This window comes from Varroa destructor, unplaced genomic scaffold (genome assembly GCF_002443255.2).
Source record: "Varroa destructor unplaced genomic scaffold, Vdes_3.0 BEIS01000006.1, whole genome shotgun sequence".
NCBI lineage: Eukaryota > Metazoa > Arthropoda > Arachnida > Mesostigmata > Varroidae > Varroa > Varroa destructor.
The window spans coordinates 32,026,037-32,035,029 of record NW_019211459.1 but is presented as its reverse complement, the minus strand read 5'-3'; the positions used below and the strand labels follow the sequence as shown (position 1 = coordinate 32,035,029).

General features: G+C 36.1%; 1 long non-coding RNA gene across 1 annotated transcript in view; it reads left to right on the top strand.

The window, feature by feature from the left end:
* Window positions 1-6,559: 6,559 nt before the first annotated feature.
* The window catches only part of LOC147755129 (uncharacterized), a 5,393-nt gene continuing 2,959 nt past the window's right edge, over window positions 6,560-8,993 (top strand). The window contains exon 1 of the long non-coding RNA XR_015330215.1: window positions 6,560-8,723. This is a non-coding gene — a long non-coding RNA (uncharacterized LOC147755129). The remainder of the gene's footprint in view (window positions 8,724-8,993) is intronic.

The window sequence follows — 8,993 nt, the reverse complement described above, 5'->3', positions numbered from 1 at the left end:
AACAAATATATTGCATGTAAGGTTCTCTTTTGAAATATGGCCAAAAAGATTTCCTTGACTTTTAACAATTTCATTGTAAGTGGAAATTTTATCCTGAAACTTAACTAGAGGAAGCTTGTTTAAGTTTTAACAACTTTTCTGTGTGAGGGAGCTCTATGCTGAGACTTGGCCAACGAGAACTTCTTTGAGTTTTAACAAATATATTGCATGTAAGGTTCTCTTTTGAAATATGGCCAAAAAGATTTCCTTGACTTTTAACAATTTTGTTGTAAGTGGAAATTTTGTCCTGAAACTTAGCTAAAGGAAGCTTGTTTGAGTGTTAATAACTTTTTTTGTATGAGGAAACTCTGTTCTGAGACTTGGCCAATGGGGGACTTATTTGAGTTTTAACAACTTCTTTGTATGTGGTAATGTTGTCCTAAAACATGGCCAGAAAAAAAGCGTTTGTTTTAACCACTTCTTTGTATGTGGAACTTCTGTCCTGAAACTTAGCTAGAGAGCACTTGTGTTTAAGTTTTAACAACTTTTCTGTGTGAGGGAACTCTATCCTGAGACTTGGCCAACGAGAACTTCTTTGAGCTTTAACAAATATATTGCATGTAAGGTTCTCTTTTGAAATATGGCCAAAAAGATTTCCTTGACTTTTAACAATTTCATTGTAAGTGGAAATTTTATCCTGAAACTTAACTAGAGGAAGCTTGTTTAAGTTTTAACAACTTTTCTGTGTGAGGGAGCTCTATGCTGAGACTTGGCCAACGAGAACTTCTTTGAGTTTAACAAATATATTGCATGTAAGGTTCTCTTTTGAAATATGGCCAAAAAGATTTCCTTGACTTTTAACAATTTCATTGTAAGTGGAAATTTTATCCTGAAACTTAACTAGAGGAAGCTTGTTTAAGTTTTAACAACTTTTCTTGTGAGGGAGCTCTATGCTGAGATTGGCCAACGAGAACTTCTTTGAGTTTTAACAAATATATTGCATGTAAGGTTCTCTTTTGAAATATGGCCAAAAAGATTTCCTTGACTTTTAACAACTTTGTTGTAAGTGGAAATTTTTCCTGAAACTTAGCTAAAGGAAGCTTGTTTGAGTGCTAATAACTTTTTTTGTATGAGGAAACTCTGTTCTGAGACTTGGCCAATGGGGGACTTATTTGAGTTTTAACAACTTCTTTGTATGTGGTAATGTTGTCCTAAAACATGGCCAGAAAAAAAGCGTTTGTTTTAACCACTTCTTTGTATGTGGAACTTCTGTCCTGAAACTTAGCCAGAGAACACTTGTTTAAGTTTTAACAACTTTTCTGTGTGAGGGAACTCTATCCTGAGACTTGGCCAACGAGAACTTCTTTGAGCTTTAACAAATATATTGCATGTAAGGTTCTCTTTTGAAATATGGCCAAAAAGATTTCCTTGACTTTTAACAATTTCATTGTAAGTGGAAATTTTATCCTGAAACTTAACTAGAGGAAGCTTGTTTAAGTTTTAACAACTTTTCTGTGTGAGGGAGCTCTATGCTGAGACTTGGCCAACGAGAACTTCTTTGAGCTTTAACAAATATATTGCATGTAAGGTTCTCTTTTGAAATATGGCCAAAAAGATTTCCTTGACTTTTAACAATTTCATTGTAAGTGGAAATTTTATCCTGAAACTTAACTAGAGGAAGCTTGTTTAAGTTTTAACAACTTTTCTGTGTGAGGGAGCTCTATGCTGAGACTTGGCCAACGAGAACTTCTTTGAGTTTTAACAAATATATTGCATGTAAGGTTCTCTTTTGAAATATGGCCAAAAAGATTTCCTTGACTTTTAACAACTTTGTTGTAAGTGGAAATTTTGTCCTGAAACTTAGCTAAAGGAAGCTTGTTTGAGTGCTAATAACTTTTTTGTATGAGGAAACTCTGTTCTGAGACTTGGCCAATGGGGGACTTATTTGAGTTTTAACAACTTCTTTGTATGTGGTAATGTTGTCCTAAAACATGGCCAGAAAAAAAGCGTTTGTTTTAACCACTTCTTTGTATGTGGAACTTCTGTCCTGAAACTTAGCCAGAGAACACTTGTTTAAGTTTTAACAACTTTTCTGTGTGAGGGAACTCTATCCTGAGACTTGGCCAACGAGAACTTCTTTGAGCTTTAACAAATATATTGCATGTAAGGTTCTCTTTTGAAATATGGCCAAAAAGATTTCCTTGACTTTTAACAATTTCATTGTAAGTGGAAATTTTATCCTGAAACTTAACTAGAGGAAGCTTGTTTAAGTTTTAACAACTTTTCTGTGTGAGGGAGCTCTATGCTGAGACTTGGCCAACGAGAACTTCTTTGAGCTTTAACAAATATATTGCATGTAAGGTTCTCTTTTGAAATATGGCCAAAAAGATTTCCTTGACTTTTAACAATTTCATTGTAAGTGGAAATTTTATCCTGAAACTTAACTAGAGGAAGCTTGTTTAAGTTTTAACAACTTTTCTGTGTGAGGGAGCTCTATGCTGAGACTTGGCCAACGAGAACTTCTTTGAGTTTTAACAAATATATTGCATGTAAGGTTCTCTTTTGAAATATGGCCAAAAAGATTTCCTTGACTTTTAACAATTTTGTCCTGAAACTTGACTAGAGGAAGCTTGTTTGAGTGTTAGCAACTTTTTTTTGTATGAGGAAACTCTGTTCTGAGACTTGGCCAATGGGGAACTTATTTGAGTTTTAACAACTCTTTGTATGTGGTAATGTTGTCCTAAAACATGGCCAGAAAAAAAGCTTTGTTTTAACCACTTCTTTGTATGTGGAACTTCTGTCCTGAAACTTAGCCAGAGAACACTTGTTTAAGTTTTAACAACTTTTCTGTGTGAGGGAACTCTATCCTGAGACTTGGCCAACGAGAACTTCTTTGAGTTTTACCAACTTCTTTGTATGTGGTGATGTTGTCCTGAAACTTAGCCAGAGAACACTTGTTTAAGTTTTAACAACTTTTCTGTGTGAGGGAACTCTATCCTGAGACTTGGCCAACGAGAACTTCTTTGAGTTTTAACAAATATATTGCATGTAAGGTTCTCTTTTGAAATATGGCCAAAAAGATTTCCTTGACTTTTAACAATTTTGTTGTAGGGAAATTTTGTCCTGAAACTTACTAGAGGAAGCTTGTTTGAGTGTTAGCAACTTTTTTTTGTATGAGGAAACTCTGTTCTGAGACTTGGCCAATGGGGAACTTATTTGAGTTTTAACAACATCTTTGTATGTGGTAATGTTGTCCTAAAACATGGCCAGAAAAAAAGCTTTTGTTTTAACCACTTCTTTGTATGTGGAACTTCTGTCCTGAAACTTAGCCAGAGAACACTTGTTTAAGTTTTAACAACTTTTCTGTGTGAGGGAACTCTATCCTGAGACTTGGCCAACGAGAACTTCTTTGAGTTTTACCAACTTCTTTGTATGTGGTGATGTTGTCCTGAAACTTAGCCAGAGAACACTTGTTTAAGTTTTAACAACTTTTCTGTGTGAGGGAACTCTATCCTGAGACTTGGCCAACGAGAACTTCTTTGAGTTTAACAAATATATTGCATGTAAGGTTCTCTTTTGAAATATGGCCAAAAAGATTTCCTTGACTTTTAACAATTTTGTTGTAAGTGGAAATTTTGTCCTGAAACTTAGCTAAAGGAAGCTTGTTTGAGTGTTAATAACTTTTTTTGTATGAGGAAACTCTGTTCTGAGACTTGGCCAATGGGGGACTTATTTGAGTTTTAACAACTTCTTTGTATGTGGTAATGTTGTCCTAAAACATGGCCAGAAAAAAAGCGTTTGTTTTAACCACTTCTTTGTATGTGGAACTTCTGTCCTGAAACTTAGCCAGAGAACACTTGTTTAAGTTTTAACAACTTTTCTGTGTGAGGGAACTCTATCCTGAGACTTGGCCAACGAGAACTTCTTTGAGCTTTAACAAATATATTGCATGTAAGGTTCTCTTTTGAAATATGGCCAAAAAGATTTCCTTGACTTTTAACAATTTTGTTGTAAGTGGAAATTTTGTCCTGAAACTTAGCTAAAGGAAGCTTGTTTGAGTGTTAATAACTTTTTTTGTATGAGGAAACTCTGTTCTGAGACTTGGCCAATGGGGGACTTATTTGAGTTTTAACAACTTCTTTGTATGTGGAAATGTTGTCCTAAAACCTGGCCAGAAAAAAAAACGTTTGTTTTAACCACTTCTTTGTATGTGGGACTTCTGTCCTGAAACTTAGCTAGAGAGCACTTGTGTTTAAGTTTTAACAACTTTTCTGTGTGAGGGAACTCTATCCTGAGACTTGGCCAACGAGAAAGCTTTAACAAATATATTGCATGTAAGGTTCTCTTTTGAAATATGGCCAAAAAGATTTCCTTGACTTTTAACAATTTCATTGTAAGTGGAAATTTTATCCTGAAACTTAACTAGAGGAAGCTTGTTTAAGTTTTAACAACTTTTCTGTGTGAGGGAGCTCTATGCTGAGACTTGGCCAACGAGAACTTCTTTGAGTTTTAACAAATATATTGCATGTAAGGTTCTCTTTTGAAATATGGCCAAAAAGATTTCCTTGACTTTTAACAATTTTGTTGTATGCGGAAGTTTTGTCCTGAAACTTAACTAAAGGAAGCTTGTTTGAGTGTTAATAACTTTTTTTGTATGAGGAAACTCTGTTCTGAGACTTGGCCAATGGGGGACTTATTTGAGTTTTAACAACTTCTTTGTATGTGGTAATGTTGTCCTAAAACATGGCCAGAAAAAAAGCGTTTGTTTTAACCACTTCTTTGTATGTGGAACTTCTGTCCTGAAACTTAGCCAGAGAACACTTGTTTAAGTTTTAACAACTTTTCTGTGTGAGGGAACTCTATCCTGAGACTTGGCCAACGAGAACTTCTTTGAGCTTTAACAAATATATTGCATGTAAGGTTCTCTTTTGAAATATGGCCAAAAAGATTTCCTTGACTTTTAACAATTTCGTTGTAAGAGGAAATTTTGTCCTGAAACTTAGTTAGAGGAAGCTTGTTTGAGTGTTAGCAACTTTTTTTTGTATGAAGAAACTCTGTTCTGAGACTTGGCCAATGGGGGACTTATTTGAGTTTTAACAACTCCTTTGTATGTGGAAATGTTGTCCTAAAACATGGCCAGAAAAAAAACGTTTGTTTTAACCACTTCTTTGTATGTGGGACTTCTGTCCTGAAACTTAGCTAGAGAGCACTTGTGTTTAAGTTTTAACAACTTTTCTGTGTGAGGGAACTCTATCCTGAGACTTGGCCAACGAGAACTTCTTTGAGTTTAACAAATATATTGCATGTAAGGTTCTGTTTTGAAATATGGCCAAAAAGATTTCCTTGACTTTTAACAATTTTGTTGTATGCGGAAATTTTGTCTGAAACTTGGCTAAAGGAAGCTTGTTTGAGTGTTAACAACTTTTGTTTGTATGAGGAAACTCTGTCCTGAGACTTGGCCAATGGGGGACTTATTTAAGTTTTAACTTCTTTGTATGTGGAAATGTTGTCCTAAAACATGGCCAAAAAAAAACGTTTGTTTTAACCACTTCTTTGTATCTTCCTGAAACTTAGCTAGAGAACACTTGTTTAAGTTTTAACAACTTTTCTGTGTGAGGGAACTCTATCCTGAGACTTGGCCAACGAGAACTTCTTTGAGTTTTAACAAATATATTGCATGTAAGATTCTGTTTTGAAATATGACCAAAAAGATTTCCCTGACTTTTAACAATTTTGTTGTATGCGGAAATTTTGTCTGAAACTTGGCTAAAGGAAGCTTGTTTGAGTGTTAACAACTTTTGTTTGTATGAGGACACTCTGTTCTGAGATTGGCCAATGGGGGACTTATTTAAGTTTAACTTCTTTGTATGTGGAAATGTTGTCCTAAAACATGGCCAGAAAAAACGTTTGTTTTAACCACTTCTTTGTATCTTCCTGAAACTTAGATAGAGAATACTTGTTTAAGTTTTAACAGCTTTTCTGTATGAGGAAACTCTATCTTGAGACTTGACCAACGAGAACTTGGGCTTTAGCAAATATATTGCATGTAAGATACTGTTTTGAAATATGGCCAAAAAGATTTCCTTGACTTTTAACAATTTTGTTGTATGCGGAAATTTTGTCTGAAACTTGGCTAAAGGAAGCTTGTTTGAGTGTTAACAACTTTTGTTTGTATGAGGAAACTCTGTTCTGAGACTTGGCCAATGGGGGACTTATTTAAGTTTTAACTTCTTTGTATGTGGAAATGTTGTCCTAAAACATGGCCAAAAAAAACGTTTGTTTTAACCACTTCTTTGTATCTTCCTGAAACTTAGATAGAGAATACTTGTTTAAGTTTTAACAGCTTTTCTGTATGAGGAAACTCTATTTTGAGACTTGACCAACGAGAACTTGGGTTTTAGCAAATATATTGCATGTAAGATTCTGTTTTGAAATATGGCCAAAAAGATTTCCTTGACTTTTAACAATTTTGTTGTATGCGGAAATTTTGTCTGAAACTTGGCTAAAGTGGTGGGGGGGGGGGGGGGTGGGGTGGGGTGGGGGGGGTGGGGTGGTGTGGTGGTGGTGGTGGTGGTGTGGTGGTGGTGGTGGAATTAAAAAGAATAATGTTTTCTATGTACCCACGAATCAAACGAATAGAAACAAATATGGAACGAGATTTTTCATTAACTGTTTATCTATTTATTTGTTATTTCTATATTTAAGGCCATAGCTCGTGCGGCTGAGCCTGCGCAGTGCAGGCAAGAATGTTGATTCCTAATGATAACATTGATCATGGTAGGTAATACGAAACACCTGAACGTGTTAGTAACTTGATGACGGCTTCACATCCGATAGCCCCGCAACCAGCAAAAACGAAAGGAAAAATAGAAAAACTTGCCGATTATCCTATCGTTGATGGAGTCAGAACAAATGCTATACACGGAGAAAGCCAGCGAGTAGTTGTACAAACATGCCGTGTTTAAGACGGACGACCTATTACGAAATGACGATGATTTGAATGGTGAGGAATATAACGAAAAAAGTGTTTACGAATGTCTAGCATAAACAAAGCGTGAACTTTACCACAAACTATTATTGACTGTGGCAACGCGAATGTAGTGACGATGGTAAAAACAAAAAAGCATGGAGAAAGCGGGTATTAACCATAGGACCTAACCAAGCTCAAACATTTTGAAAGTGTATTCGAAACACATGAATTAGTCGATCGCAAGAATTGACCCAGCAGACTATAGAGTAATATATCATCGATGAAGCACACAATTCTTTATTCAGTCAAACAAATATTGGCTGGCTAAACCCAAGCTAACCCTATCCATTTGCCGGTGCTGGAGTAGAAAATAACTGGGCGTCTATAAGAAGAATGAAGAAACACGTAATGCTACTTAGACATTTCTACCTAATCCCAAGTACTCAGGAAAAACGTTAGCTTAATATTTTGCGGGACGTTTTGACAAATGTGTTAGCCCGTACACTTATGGGTACCTGGATGCTGTCAGGGACTGCCAAGTGGGCGTTTAGATGATCTGTGTAAAGGATCTTGAAAGTCATTGGTAATGGACGGATCAACAGGAAATGATACTTATATATACTATTATATATTTTAGACATATACAAATTTGAAATCAACTCAGTAAGGAGCAGATGGTCCCGCATCACTGCCGCTATAGGATAAATAAAAACTGCGATGAAAACTGCCCCCTTCAGTGACGCTTACATTGCTCTTGCCGTTCGATGATGAACCGTTAGGGGCGACTAGTTTCGTCCCATTCGAACACAAACCTCAGATTTAGGTTTAATAATTGAGACGAGGAGAAATAAGTCAAGCTCATCAATAGGCAGCGGCTTTTCCAAAAAAACGTAGCTTTTATGTGTAATTGTTCCATTAGAGATAGATATCACGTCAGGGTGCGCGTAAAAACCGACTGGCAATACGATGATAATGATCGAGTGCATTATTGCCTTTAGAATCAGAAAGTTGAAACGACGCATTGTCACGTCAATGAAGAAAATGTCAAGAAATGACATGTCGGAGAAAAGAGGGCTGACAATTCGATTCAATTGAGTTTAACTTTATCCAGATGGAGAAACCAGCCGGTGATAGTAACAATATTAAGATTGTAGTCATAGATTAGTTTACTTTACTATTCATGTACTTTTAGTCGTAAATCAGTCATGCTCTGCAGATAAGAAGAAGCTATCAGGCCATCTGTGCGAAGCGTCAGACAATAGCCAAACATCTCAGTTAAATGTTAATGGTTGAAATAAGCTCTAAATATCATTTTCATACTCTTTGTTATCACCTCACAAAGCAAACTTTGTTAAAGAAAGGCACATACTACCATCGTTAGAAGTAGAGAGCATTGCAATCAGATATGCATATCTTAGTCCCTTCGATCTGACTCGTGACGGCAATAACGATCCTGATAATGTCTTTCCATCTGTGATTTCTGCAAATGCAATTTTTTTTTTAAATTTGAAAACGATGCAGCGTTCTATATGAATGGTTACTCGATCATCGACGGAAGGACATTACGATGCCGCTGCTCGGAGGCTTCTACAGTCTATGAAGGTTATGCTGTGCAATGTCAGTCATAAGATGGCCTTGTGTGCGGTAGCATTCTAACAACAGACATGGGCATTGTGTTGAATATTAAAGATTTTGCCCTTCATCGGTCGGTTTCCATCTTCAGCATTCAATAGTGAATCAAACTGCCTGTCAACGGGGTATTCGACTTTCGCAGGTTCGTGACTAGCAATAACCATGACGATCGTTAATAACATACTAATAATAATTATAAGGGTAATAATAGTATTTATGGCAACTGACTGACATTATTATGCAATAGTTGCTAATACGATTTTTGCGAACATCTGATCGATTTACTAATCTAGATCGTTGATGGAGCGCGTTTGTAAACACCCGATCAAGAGTCCTATGCAGCAGCCATATTCAATCAAGTCATAACTAGTTGATGTTTACGTTCGACTTGAAAAATTAGAATAACAGTAAT